This window comes from Canis aureus, chromosome 26 (genome assembly GCF_053574225.1).
Source record: "Canis aureus isolate CA01 chromosome 26, VMU_Caureus_v.1.0, whole genome shotgun sequence".
In the NCBI taxonomy this organism is placed as follows: Eukaryota; Metazoa; Chordata; class Mammalia; order Carnivora; family Canidae; genus Canis; species Canis aureus.
In genome coordinates this window covers 20917538-20931527 of record NC_135636.1, presented here as the reverse complement: position 1 = coordinate 20931527, position 13990 = coordinate 20917538, and the positions used below count along the sequence as shown (strand labels likewise).

The following is a 13990-nucleotide window of genomic DNA, read 5'->3' as shown; positions in this document are numbered from 1 at the left end:
AGCTGGTGTCCCAGCAATGCCTTCTAATTCTACTTCTTTCACAATAGCAGGGAGCAGAGGAAACTGACAAATGGGCTATTTTTGAACGAGAAGTTGGCCCAACTGTCAGGAGTAATAGCAGCCGAGTAATGTTTGTGGGATAGCTTGCTCATGAAAGATGACTTTATAATTGCCTTCCAGATCCCCAGGATAAGAGTGTATGTTGAAATCGGCATAACCCTCTCAGGCTTTCAGACTCTGACCTTCAGAGGCCCAGCGGACGTGCCAGCAGCATATGCACTTGGCTGTTCATATGACCATCATCTCCACCGTTTACTCAGATGTGTTCTGGGCATTTTGTTTACCCCTCAGCTTGTCTGTTTGTGCCCTCTAAGAGATCAAATGGCACCTATTAACATGTGGTGGCCTCTTTCCAGAGGGACTTGGTACTGCCTTTACTGCTTATAAAATCCTTTTGTGTTTGATCCTCTTGGCACTTTCCTTTCTTTCTTCCCATCTGTCAGTGGGCTTTTGTACCCCGTGGGTCAGCATATCAACACTTCAGTCTTCCGTCCCTGAATACAGCTCCTGTTTCTGATGTCCTTTCACTGGGGAAGCCTGTTGGAACAATTTACACAAGGCAAGTAGGAGAGCCCAAGTAAAAGAAGAAAACAAAAAACAAAACAAAACAAAAAAAACAAAACAAAAAACAAAAAAACAAAGCCCACTCAAAAACCACTGCATTCAATTCAGTGTCATTTAATTGGTACCCTGATAAGGCTCCTGCTGAAATGGTATTCTTTCCTGGATCGTAGTAGGTTCACATTCCTATCTTAGGAATGAGTGCTTGCTGTAGAATTGAACTTCTTTGGTACAAAGCAAAGATGAATTCTAGAAATCCATTCTTTGCTGCAAAGATGGAATATTCTAAATAAAATGATGGTGCTCTGTCTCATTTGCTTCTTCTGTTAAACATGTGAATTTTGTGGGATGTGTCTAACACTGGGGCAAAATACACTGAAGGAAATAGATTCTTAGCTTTTCCTGATAATTCTCAAACCCTTTCACTATCCCTATGTAATTAACTTACTTGTTCTCAATCAGATAGTTACTAAAGGGGACCTGGGGTGAGGTGTGCATTGACTCTAGTCAGCAGGCAGGATGGCAAGCGATTTATGTGAGTGGCCTTCTGATGAAAAGATGAGCATGTTTCTATCTGTAAACTGGAACATTCCTTAGCTTAGCAGTAAAAATAATGGGACAGGGTTTATGTGTCTTGCAGTTTTCAAACTTCCATCTTAACATTAGGACGGTTAAAATAAATGACATTAAAACTGAGACTTAGTAGTTCAGCACCAGTGGAATGTGAGAATGTTAGAGAGCCTCACAGTGCATTCTGTGAGCCCTCTGCATCAGAATCACCTGGAATGTTTCACAGATATGCAATTTCCAAGGCCCACCTAAGACTGCTGATTCAAAATACTAAGGCCCTTGGGGTCCATACATTTCATAAGCATTTCCAATTATTCTAACTCACACCAAAGTTTGAAAATCACTCTTCTAGAAGGCCAAATGATAATTCTAAGTGGGATCAGCAAAAGTAAAAAAATTCCCTCTGCCTTGAATATAGTGTTTTAATTATGCCAGGAAGTATAACCATGTTTATCTGTGAAAATAATTTATTTGGAGGAATCTAATGAAAAGATTTAGTTTTGGGAGTTTTTTTTCCCCCAAAACTAGTTTGACAAGACTACTTGACCATATTCTCTTTTATGTGTTCTTTACTTTTATCTCCATGCAATTCTGTTCGTTTAGTATTTTAAGCACAACACCAAGAGTAGAATAATCATCTCCTCTTTATTATCCACAGGGCTATGTCAATGGAGATATTAAAATAGCTAAACATTAATCGGCAAACCCATATTTTAACCCTAGCTATGAAGCATTAATTTCTCCAAAGCATTAATCTAGGAAGCCTTAGTGAGGGGATCTTGTGATTGGAGAATGAATTCTTATAAAATAGCTCGCACTCAGATTGTAGCTGAAGAAAATGTGTATGTAGCCTGTCAATTTTTTTTCTCCCCATTTAAATGAAAGTACAACATGAAAATCAATTTGATGAAGACTTAACTAAAAAGTCTGGTTAATTGAGGCTTTATCATACATTGTTCTGAATCAAAACTAAATTATAAGTGTCTGGTGTAAAGGAGACAGCTGCTTTTATCACAGACGTATTATCCTGCCACTCTGGCTGTCCTCACATCTCATGTTGGTGAAACACCACAGAAAGTAAAACAGGCTCCCAGAACAGAGTTATTTCCATAGCCTCCTACACAGTATTCCCTTTGGAGCAAGCAATTTGTCTGCACTCAACTTTTCCCTGTTGGTTTTCTGAATCAGACAGGCTTTCCCCAAACCCCTAAAGCTATTAATCCTGTTAATCTTTGTCCTTCACAAGTGAATCTTTTGTGATGCTTGTTACTGGACTTGGGTTGCTGTCTTTTTCACCTTTTCATTCTTCTTCTTCTTCTTCTTTTTTTTTTTTTTTTTTAAATGAACAATAAGAGCAAACAGCTTGAGATAAAAGGGGGAGTGAGGAATGATGACCTCTGATTGGTCAGTCATGATGACACAGTTTATGGGTTTGGAGGATTCCGTTGTCAAGAGCAACAGGGCAGGATCACCTCTGTAAGGAAATAATGTGATCACATGGCAAAGAGGTAAGGATGAGAGAAACCACAAGGTTTCTGCTGCTGAACAATGACCAAGTTCACTGGTGTTCTCAGGTGCATGGGAGAGAATAGGCCCTCATTGTTAAGGCAGCATCAGCACCTGTCTTTGTTTCTGTTTCCCTTGCTGCAGCATTAACACTATCTTGTCAGTCTGGAGACAGGTTGGCATAGGACATAACCACTGATGGATAGTTAGTCAGTGTACCATACAGCTTGTCCTTATTGATACATATCTTTGCACACTCCTGAATTAGGTATATAAGTAACTAAAATATTTACGAATCACTGTGTTTTATAATGTCCAGTTTAACTCTTCCGCTGACTAGTTATTTGTCTTAAGATCATGCTATGCTGAGAACTAAAGGCTCAACACCTAAAACTTGGCAAGTTATGAACACTGGTTTTTAAAATATTTATTTTCCTCCTAATTCCAGGTGAAATTTTCTTTTTTTAATCTTCTTTTTTTTTTTAAGCGAAGTAATATACATTGTGTACCTACAATCTAATATACAGTCAAATAACTACCATCTAGAGTAAGATGTAGAACATTTCTGGTAGTCCCAAAGCTTTCATCTACCCCTTCCCAGTCAATACCCATCTCCACTCCAAGAAACACTATTCTAACTTCTATTCCCAGAGATAAATTTTGCCTATTCTTGAACTTTACAAAGATGAAATGATACAGAATTTATGCCTTTGGGTCTGGTTTCTTCTACTTATGTCTATGAGATTCAGCCTCGTTGTTGCATTCTTCTTCATAGTTGTTTAATGTTTTGTTATGTGATATACTACAATTTATTCATTCTGTTGCTGCTGGATACTGGGTTGTTTTCAGTTTGGAGTTTCAATGAGAATTCTTATACAAGTCTTTTTGTTTATATACAAAGAATCATTGAATATACCCAGAAGATAAGAAGTGCTGAATTATATATAGGTTGGGTGCCAATGTTTAGCTCGAGGAGATATTGTCTGATAGTTTAATATTCTTTTAAGTTATTAATGTAAATTCAATTTATTTATTTTCTTAAAGATTTATTTATTTATTCATGAGAGACACAGACTGAGAGAGAGAGACAGAGACACAGGCAGAGGGAGAAGCAGGCTCCTTGCAGGGAGCCCAATGTGGGACTCGATCCTGGATCCCAGGATCACGACCTGATCCGAAGGCAGGCGCCCAACCACCCAGGCATCCCGTGTAAATTCAATTTAGAGCCACCCAGGCATCCCGTGTAAATTCAATTTAGACAGTAGAAATGATAGGCTTAAAATATTAAGATTAGCCACAATATTAGACTAGATTGAAAATATCACTCTGGGTCAGTATTCCTAATCTCAAAGATTATGGTTAGCAAATTAGGTAATGATTGAATGCCATTTTTTATATATAGTTGTCCATCTGATTTAAAGAAAAATAACTGTAAAGGAGATAAAACTTGCTTATGAATCAGAATCAGCTGCATATCTTTTGGCTTAATTATTTCCATGCATTTAAAGCTAGGCAAAGGCATGAAATATCATTACCCTCAGAAATTGCAGGTTGAAACCCTACTCAGGATCATGCAACTCTCCATCTTTCAAGGTAAAGAAAATGAGGGTGAGACAAATTTATTTGGGATAAGAGGAATTTTGAAAACAGAAGCCTTTTTCCAACTTGGAAACAAGTACCATATTTCTGTGAAATTCACAGACCCTGCCCCCAAATAAGAAGAGTACAAAACTGGGTGTTGGAACACATTTAAAAAAAAAAAAAGCAGAAGGGTGCTCTTTAATTTTTTTGAGAAGTAATTACATGTCTCTTATCCCAAGAAAGAAATCTTGACTTCTCTTATAAATGAAACATTCTATTTCATCAGGAATAGCTTTTAAAAATCCACAAAATCAATAGACTAATATCTGTTGACTTGATGTGAAAACCTTGACCGTGTATCTCTTTTTATGTTAGAGATCATTGAAGATACAGGAATGAAGACAGTGCCTGTCTGGAGGAGTTGTCAGTTTAGCCCAGAGGAGGAAAGAAACTCATGAAATCATTATAGAGTTAGTTTTAACTATGCAGGGTTGATCACAAGAGCAACAAGTATCCTGAGAAAGGGGTGATTGATGTGGGCTAGTAGTAAGAAGTCATGTTTAAGGCCAGTATTGAAGGATACAGGGGAATCTCTGTGAAGGGAAAGAAGGGAAGTCTCTTTAGAAGAATCCTGTGGAGAAAGAGGAAGTAGAATAATCCTTGAGTAAAAGCATAGGAGAGGAAATTCAAGAATTTAAAAGAGGGGATAATTTTCCCATTTCAGGTTCTTTTTAAAGTGGTGTGGCTTTAGAGCAGTGAGTATATTGTAGTGATTCACAACTTTTATTATTGTGTATAACCTGAGAAATGTGGATTCCCAGACCATAACCTAGGACTGTGTTGTATTTGTCATCTATTGCTGTGTAAAAAACCGCCCCAAATCCAAAGGCACACAATGATCATTTATTCACACACTCAGAGTTATGCAAGTTTGGCTCACATATGCTCCATGTATGTCCATTATGAGACCCAGACCAACAAAAATACACTGGGGGCATATTCTTCTCATGACAGAGGTTGGAAGATCTCACAGTGGATTCCTCTGGTGGCATATGCTGGAAACTTCCACTCACATTCCCCTGGTCAAAAAAGATAACATGGCCAAGCCCAGTATGAATGGTACAGGGAAATAAAATCTGCTTTTAGTGGGAAGACCTGCCAACTCACATGGGAGAAGAGATGGATGCAGGAAGGGGTGACAAATTAGGAATAATTCAAAGAACCACAGATATTAAAATATTATATATAATCCTCAGAAAAACCTCATGGAGTTGACTTTATTATTATTCTAACTTACAGGTAATGAAATGGAGGCATGGAAAGGCCAGGAGACTTACCCAAGATAATCCTTGTTAATAAGTGACCAAGATACAGTTCTAAATGTATTTAAAGCTTAATATAACCTCAGTAACACAAAATGTTTAATTAAGTCCCTAGAAGAGGCTCTGGATAGTAGTATTTTGCATTTCACTTGAGCCATACTCTCAAGATCTCTTCATTACTTATACCTCAAACCTCTATTCCTCAAGGTGGCTGTTTTCAGTCTCTTGCCTGGATCCCTATATATACACAAAACTTTTTTTTTTTTTAAGATTTTATTTATTTATTAATGAGGGACAGAGAGAGACAGAGAAAGAGAGAGAGAGAGAGAGAGAGGCAGAGACACAGGCAGAGGGAGAAGCAGGCTCCATGCAGGGATCCCGATGTGGGACTCAGTCCCAGATCTCCAGGATCAGGGCCTGGGCTGAAGGCGGTGCTAAACCGCTGAGCCACCTGGGTGGCCCACACACAAAACTTTTGATCTCAGAAAGAACTCTGGCCAGATCTGGCCTTCTATCCTTTCTTTGTCTTTTCCTCTCCATTATGGATATCAGTTAGCCCAAGAAGTTCTCTGGTATTGTAGAACATTTAAAATAATTGAAAATAGCTTAGATGTAACCAATCATTGCCTTATAATGAGATATTAAGCCAGTCATTAAGAAGATATGTTTCATTGTTCCTACAGTAACTTGCTTCTCACCAAGAACATCTGATGTTTGTTTTTCCACACTTTATAGGATATTAATGAAAAGTTGAACTCACTTTGCTAAGTGCTGATGGTTTGACCCTCACTCTGCTCACCTGAGAGCCCCATTTAATCTCATTTCTTTGCCTTTGCCTCCTCCATCTCTCACTTCTAGTGATAAATCGTTTGTACAGCCTGAATCTCTGGATCCTAAATTTTCCCAAATACGGAAACATTCTTTGGCAACTATCAGGGCCAAAACCAAGAAAATTCACTGCTACCCCTTGCCTACATATTCCCGATTCCAGAGGTTAATAACTCACTGACCCAAGATGAGTTGGGATGTCTCAAAAGGCATTGTTGTGTGTGTTTGGTATTTTATGGTGATGTAGATTGCTTGGGCCTCAGAGTTTAAAGATGATTGTGTACTAGTTTAGAAACTGCCTGATGATATTTCCTGACACACAGCTCATTGAGGAGGGCATCAAAGCAGATAATGCTCAGCAGTGCCTTGCCCTTTGGATGGATGGGTCAGCCTTGAAAATGGCACTTTAAAGAGTGTTTGAAGGACCACTTGGCCTTTCTCTGCCCTCTGGGAGGTGCTCCTGAATATGGGCAGAGGCGCCTGACCTTCTCAAGGGCCCATTGTCCTCATCTACTCTCTGTCTTCTTCTTTCACCATTATTACCCATTTCAGTTTTAGTAGACTTTAGTATTTGTCTATTACCATTTACATTTGTACGTATGGGATATCTGGTCCACCAACCATTAGTATAGCAAGCGACATTAAAAAATGTGAAACTAATAAAATATTTTGGAACTTAACCAGAGGCAAGAATGGATGGGGGACATGAAATATAAATTTGAAGTAAATTATAATTTTTGTTTATAATTACCTTTTTATAACATTCAAAATTTATCATTTTTAATTAAAAAGGCTTTTAACTGAAGTATGTCTCATTAAGTATATCTTGTTATTAGACACTTTTAATTTCTTAAATGTAATGCACCTTTGTTTAATACATAGTTTTCTCAGTTGGTTATTTCCTTTTTCTTATGTTTTAATGAAGCAGCAGTATATCTGTAGCCATAGCCATAGTTATGTCTGTGTCTATATTTGCATTAGATTACTTTTTAAATTTTATTATTTTTTATTTTTTTAAAGATTTTATTTGGGATCCCTGGGTGGTGCAGCGGTTTGGCACCTGCCTTTGACCCAGGGCGCGATCCTGGAGACCCGGGATCGAATCCCAGGTCGGGCTCCTGGTGCATGGAGCCTGCTTCTCCCTCTGCCTGTGTCTCTGCCTCTCTCTCTCTCTCACTGTGTGCCTATCATAAATAAATAAAAATAAAAAAATAAAGATTTTATTTATCTATTCATGAGAGGCACAGAGAGAGAGAGAGAGAGAGAGAGAGAGAGAGAGGCAGAGACACAGGCAGAGGGAGAAGCAGGCTCCACGCAGGGAACCCGACATGGGACTCCATCCCAGGTCTCCAGGATCATGCCCTGGGCTGAAGGCGGTGCTAAACTGCTGAGCCACCAGGGCTGCCCAGGATTACTTTTTTAAAATGGAAATGCTTGTTCATTTATTAGCCCTATCATACAAACTCCTCTTTTGAATAATTAATTTTTTAGGTGAGTTGTTTTTGTCTTGGAGAATTCTTTAGCAATCAACTGCAAGATGAGCTAGTCTTAGCTTTTGGAAATGCTTGCATGCTGTTCTAGCTTATTGTAGACAGCAAGAATACTCTAGCCAATTTCCCCAAAGCCTAACCTCTCAGGAATGATAACTTTGCATTTGTTTCAAAATGAAGAGAGGTAACTTTTCCCTACATTAAGTTTACAAAGATGTTGCTACTTTTTTTGGTGTTAGCCTTGTCACTCAAATTAACAAAAGAACTTCTGCAGGGATTTTTGATATTTGCATAATAAGGAAATTCTTTCTTAAAGTTACATAAATTCTACAAATTTTGAGGGTCCTTCACAACAGAGGTAAACAGGCAACCATTAAAACATTTATAAAATGATTATCTACATTGTGTAGTATATACATATATCTAATCATGTGTGTACCTGGAACTACTGTAATATTATATATCAATTATATCTCAATAAAAATATATTTTAAAACCAAAACTGAAAGACATTTTTTTAAAAGATTTTATTTATTTATTCATGAGAGACACAGAGAGAGAGAGAGAGAGAGAGAGGCAGAGACATAGGCAGAGGGAGAAGCAGGCTCCATGCAGGGGGCCCGATGTGGGACTGGATCCCAGGATTCCAGGACCACGCCCTGAGCTGAAGGCAGGCACCAAACCGCTGAGCCACCCAGAGATCCCCTGAAAGACATCTTAAGTGATTCTTTGAACCACTCTTAATTTGGTAGGCTCCAAATATTCATGGTAATAAAATATCTGCATACATTTCAATCATTGTTTTAAAATTGCATACCTGTTACTCATAGAAAAATTGAGATCAATTTTGTTAGTAAACTTTCCCCAGCTCTCATTGCCAGGAGGAATCACTACTCTGAAAACAGAAGATTCTCTACTGTTGTTTTATGAAAGTTCCTTTGACTTCAGATTTAAAAATCATGATCTTTTTATAGTTCCGGTCTTTTGTGGGAACCAGCCTGTCCTGCTTCAGCTGTGACCAGATAGAAAGGCAGACCAGGCATGAGAGGGTGAAAAAGGGAGATGCTGGTACCATTGGCTCTTGTTTTAACTGATGACATTGCTTTTACTGCTTCTCAGGCTTTCTATGCTTTCCTGATGGTGGCAAGGGTCAGGTCATTCCTAGGAATCTGTATTCGGGACTTAGGACAACCACACACTCCCCACAGGCTCTCCACTGCCTTCTGAATTAGGAAAAACTTCAGCACAAATATCAGAAAGAACTGCCCTGCTCTGAAGGGAAATCTGAAAGCAACTCTGAGAGTCAAATTCGAAATGTCATCTCCTACCTTTAAGACTTTGGTGACCTTTTCATCCTTCAGGAGTCTCCTGCTCTATTCTTTAGTTCATTCAACAAGATTACTGAAATTTTCCAGCCACCAAATAAATGCAAATAAAAACTAAAATGACCAAAATATAAAACAATGACAACGTCAAGTGGCACTAAGATGTGAAGCTACTAGAATTCTGATACATTTTTGTTACAAATGCCTTGTTTTGTTACGTTTCATTTGTGCATGTATATGTACTTACTTTTTAATTTACACTTATTCAGAATAAAATAATTTCAATTTTTCTTATTATATCCCTTCCCATCTACTTCCAATTATATTTATGGTTTTGTAAGTAAATCCCCTCAAATCTACCCATTACTAAAGAGTACAAGTTAGTTTCTGGTGTATTTTTAATAGGTGAAAGCCTCCCTCTTTGAGTATAGGCTTCTAAAAACTTAATTTTCAAAGGCAGTAGAGAGTTTTGTTGGGATTTGTGATGTCCCTTTTGTCAAAGCAATTTTGTCAGCTTCATTTTCCCTAAGCTGTTTCCAGGTGTACCTTTTAGAAACTCAAGAGTGATCTCTTAGCATTTTCTCCTTCATTTGTCAGGAGACATGATGGTCTTTAGGACTAGTGAGGGCTGTGGAGGAATATGCAAAGATATGGAAGGTCTCTTGAATGTTTTCAGCTTGATAATATGGATATATGTGGGCAGTGTCTACACAGGCTTGTCACCATGAGATGTCAGGTATAGTCCTGTGATTTGTTTTAGCCAATTATAGGAGCAGAAGTGATTACATATTACCTTTAGGGACAACTTTAAGAGCCAGCACATAATTCACCATACTCTCTTTCCATTTGCTGTGGTGACCAGTAATATTCAAATAGAAGCTCTTTTGTCAGCCTGTTTCCCAGCATGAGGGCAGTGCTGAACATAGCCCCCAGCTGACCCATGATGGCCATGTAGCATGAACAATAAATTAAACCTTTGATGTTTTAGGCCACTGAGTTTTCTTTGTTTTTGTTACTGCAGCATAACCTAGCTCATCCTGAACTTTTCAGATGGGTCCAATAATTGGTCCCTGAAAGACCAATTTTATTAACATACTCCAAACAACAGGGCTTCATACATCAGAGAGCACAGTCATTCCCAGGAGACAAAAAGGCCTGGAAAGACACCTGATGATTCAGAATCCTGAGGCACAGAGGAAAAAACATCCTTCCTTGCCCTGACATTCTTTGCCAAACTCCCGAGCCCAAGCGAAGCATGGCTCAGTGATTCACAGTGTGAGTAAGGTCACAGAGAATCAATAAACCATTGCATTTCATATCAGTAGTCCAACAGTCTTTCCAGTTGTCCATGGATAAAGGCTTTGAAGGGTTCAGTGGAGTTTTCTGGTAAATCATAGTTTATTCTACTTTAGACTTGAGACTGTCTAGTGCTTCTCACTGCCCATGATAAGGAATGAAACTAATGCACTGTGAAAGTAATTGTTTAAATGATAGGTACAGATACTCTTATTATATATACTTGTGGCCCTGGTCAGTTCTCTCTGGGTCTTCTACTCTGATTTGTTATTTTTAAAATTGGGAGTCTAAAGTCTAGAGAAGTGACCAAGTCACAGCTATACACAAATAAATGTCAGAGTCTGATCTGGAATCCAAGATCTGGAATCCAAGACCCATTAGAGGATCCTTGACACACACTAGACTGTGTGTCTGCTTGGAACCAGAACAGAAGGGAAGGGTGGGTCATTCTTTTTCTTGGTTCATAAAACTCCTGCAAGTGATCTCTGGATGGACTATGAAGGCTTTTTACACTAGTGCCTGGTTGGGACCCCTAACTAAGAGAAGCTAGATAGTTTGGGGATTGGGGAGTGAAGGTAGAAAAGGGAAAGCCATTGACTTTACAACTCAGACTTTATCAGTTGTAGAATAAAAGAGTTATCTCAGCCACTGCTGGTTATCACTGGGGAAACCATGCTGGAATGAGAACAAGGTGAGGTCAGGAGCCTTCCAACTGATTACAAGCATGAGTTCAGCTCTCAGGTCTTAAGAGAACTGCTGTAAATGATGAGTGGCTCACAGTCATTGACTTGGATAAAAAGAAAATTGGCTGGCTTCCCCTTTGCTTATCAGTGAGCTTGTGTATTAGAAGCTGGCTGAAAGGGGAGTGGGGGGCAGGGAATAGATGAGGAGAGTTGCAGAAAACATCCCTAAAGGAGATGGTACCAGGTGATCCAATGCCCCTGAGGGTTTCTTTTTCATGCCTCCAAAATGTTTGGCCTCTCACTAGAAATCTAGTTTCTTTCTTTTCCTATTTTTGCTCAGATAGTAGGATGACAAAGTGTGGAAGTCATCAGAAGTAGAATGGGTGAAATGGTGTGGTGCCCATGATCTTTTATCCCAGCCAAACAGTTTTTGGCTGAAACTTGCCTGACTTGGGTGCAGATTACATCTTTGTATATATGCCTGTATGTCTGTGTATTTACTTTTTAGTTTACTTTAATTCAGAATAAAATAATCCCAATGGTTGCTTTGTCTTATTTATATTGCTTTGCTTCTCATTTACTTCCATTTATATCTGTGGTTCAGCAAGTAAAAACCAAAATGTACACTCTCTATTAAATGATGAAAGCAAACCCAGTCAGTGTTTGGTATAAACCTTGTATGTTCTTATTACTGGATTGCCTTTACTTGCTGAACTCGAATCCCTCCCACAAAAATCTAATGCTGGGAGATGTTTTATGGCATTTGAACACCACAGAAGTGCTGAAAGCAATAGATGAAAACAGAGAACTTCCCAAGCAGTGAGAGGCTGCCTGGTTTCCCACATAGCCCCTCTGTCACACTTATCTCTGGAAGGCTTTGTAATAACATCTGTCACTTTAACCACAAACATCCTTCAGTCAAGAAGTCCGACTTTTCCCAAGGAAGGTGATTCTCTGGGGTGTGCCAACCTGGTCTGGTGACCTATTTCAGAACCTTGAGCCTTCTAAATGAAGTTTGCAACCTCAGATTTGCTTACTAAGGGTTAGATTGAGACTAAAAGAACAGAATTGCTCAGTATAATAAAATAGAAGGAATCTTTATAGTTTTCATAGGCAGTACAATAGAGAAAGGAGGAAGGGCTTATGAAATGAGGGAAAGGTAGGGTAATTAGAGGGGATTGGAGCCCCAAGGACAGACAGTGGCCAATTCCTGATGTGAGTGTGGTTTAGGTGTTTTTGAAAACACTGCTGGCTTATACTAATGGTAAGATGTTTTCTATTAAGTGTTTTCCTCTCTCCTACCATTATCCTCACTCTTTTTTTTTTTTTATCCTCACTCTTTAATACAATTCTACTATCTAAATCTACCTTATCCTTAATACCATATTGAAAAAATTGATTAATGGAATGGAGGAAGTGAAGGCCAGCCAGGGGCTATGGGATGAGAGAGTTCAATAATACATCAGAGGAAGAACATTGGAACAAAAGATGATTAGGAGAAAGATAATCCACATCACTTCCTCCCCTTTCCACACCCCCATAGAGGACTCTCCAAATATATGGAAGGTAAGGGTATTAATACTGTTTTATATATTTGAAAGTTTATATATTTGAAAGTTGACTAAAGAGAAGATCTTAAAACCTCTCATCACAAGAAATAAAAATTAGAACTGTGTGAGGTGACCACTGTTAACAATCTTATGACAATAACCATATAACACTACATAAAAATCATTGTATTGTATACTTTAAACTTACACAATGGGGAACCCTGGGTGGCGCAGCAGTTTAGCGCCTGCCTTTGGCCCAGGGCGCGATCAGGCCCTGGGCTGAAGGCGATGCTAAACTGCTGAGCCACCCGGGCTGCCCTGGACATCCTTTTTAAATGTGACTCCTGCTATCTGGCAAAGTTAGAGGATATCTGGGAGGTGATATCTGCTTTATTTTCGTGCTGATCCATCACTTTCTTCATTTTTAAAGGTACAGTAGAATGCACACATATAGCATAACAGAAAATAAACCTATTTGCTATGCCTGCAAACAGTTCATCTAATAGACTTATTTTTGGTAATTCAGTTACCCTCTATGGGATATTCCGTGAAACTCCAATATAGGTTTGGATCTTGTGGGCTTCTGGCTTCTAAATATCTTATTTGCATGTTGTTTGTTAGACAGTTTGAGAACCAAACCTAGTGAGGCTTTTGAACAACCTGTTTCACCTTTGGAGTTTATGGATGAATAATAAAAATGTCTGAGCTCATTAATCCCAGCTGAAGAACCCTGGCTTATGCTTCCAATTGTTTGAGACCCCACAAATCATTCACAGAAACTCAAATCATTTAGGGAGGTATTCTAGAGATGCAGGTTTGGAGAACTGGGAGCCAGGGGCAGCTAGTATAATCATTAAGGATGTTGGCTGTGTAGTGAAAAATATTTTGGTTTGAGTCCTGGTTATTAATTGTGTTCATCACGTTGCTTCATTTCTTAAGTGTCAGTTTCTTCATCTGTAAAGGGGCTAAATAAAGCCCAGGCTGGTCTTCAGAATGTAATGAAATGCATTTGGTACAGATCCTGGCCTATAGGATGCCCTTAACAATGGTAGCTGTTATTTATTATTGATAATGTAGTTGTTTATATCACCCTTAGGATTATTACCAAGTCAAGGTGAGAAAATTTAGGCCAATGGTGCCTTGACCCAGGGCACATGGTTAATTAGCTAGAGCCAGATCTGACATTTGATATTCCAGGGGTGAATCCAGCTTTCATTC

At 38.8% G+C, this 13990-nt stretch overlaps 1 long non-coding RNA gene across 49 annotated transcripts in view; it reads left to right on the top strand.

The window, feature by feature from the left end:
- The first annotated feature begins 2628 nt into the window (after positions 1–2628).
- Positions 2629–13990, top strand: part of LOC144297977 (uncharacterized) — a 252549-nt gene continuing 241187 nt past the window's right edge. For 46 of the 49 annotated variants that reach the window (XR_013364984.1, XR_013364975.1, XR_013364973.1 and 43 more), the window contains exon 1: positions 2629–2699. This is a non-coding gene — a long non-coding RNA (uncharacterized LOC144297977). The remainder of the gene's footprint in view (positions 2700–13990) is intronic. The other 3 variants (XR_013364971.1, XR_013364991.1, XR_013364988.1) reach the window with 3 other exon arrangements.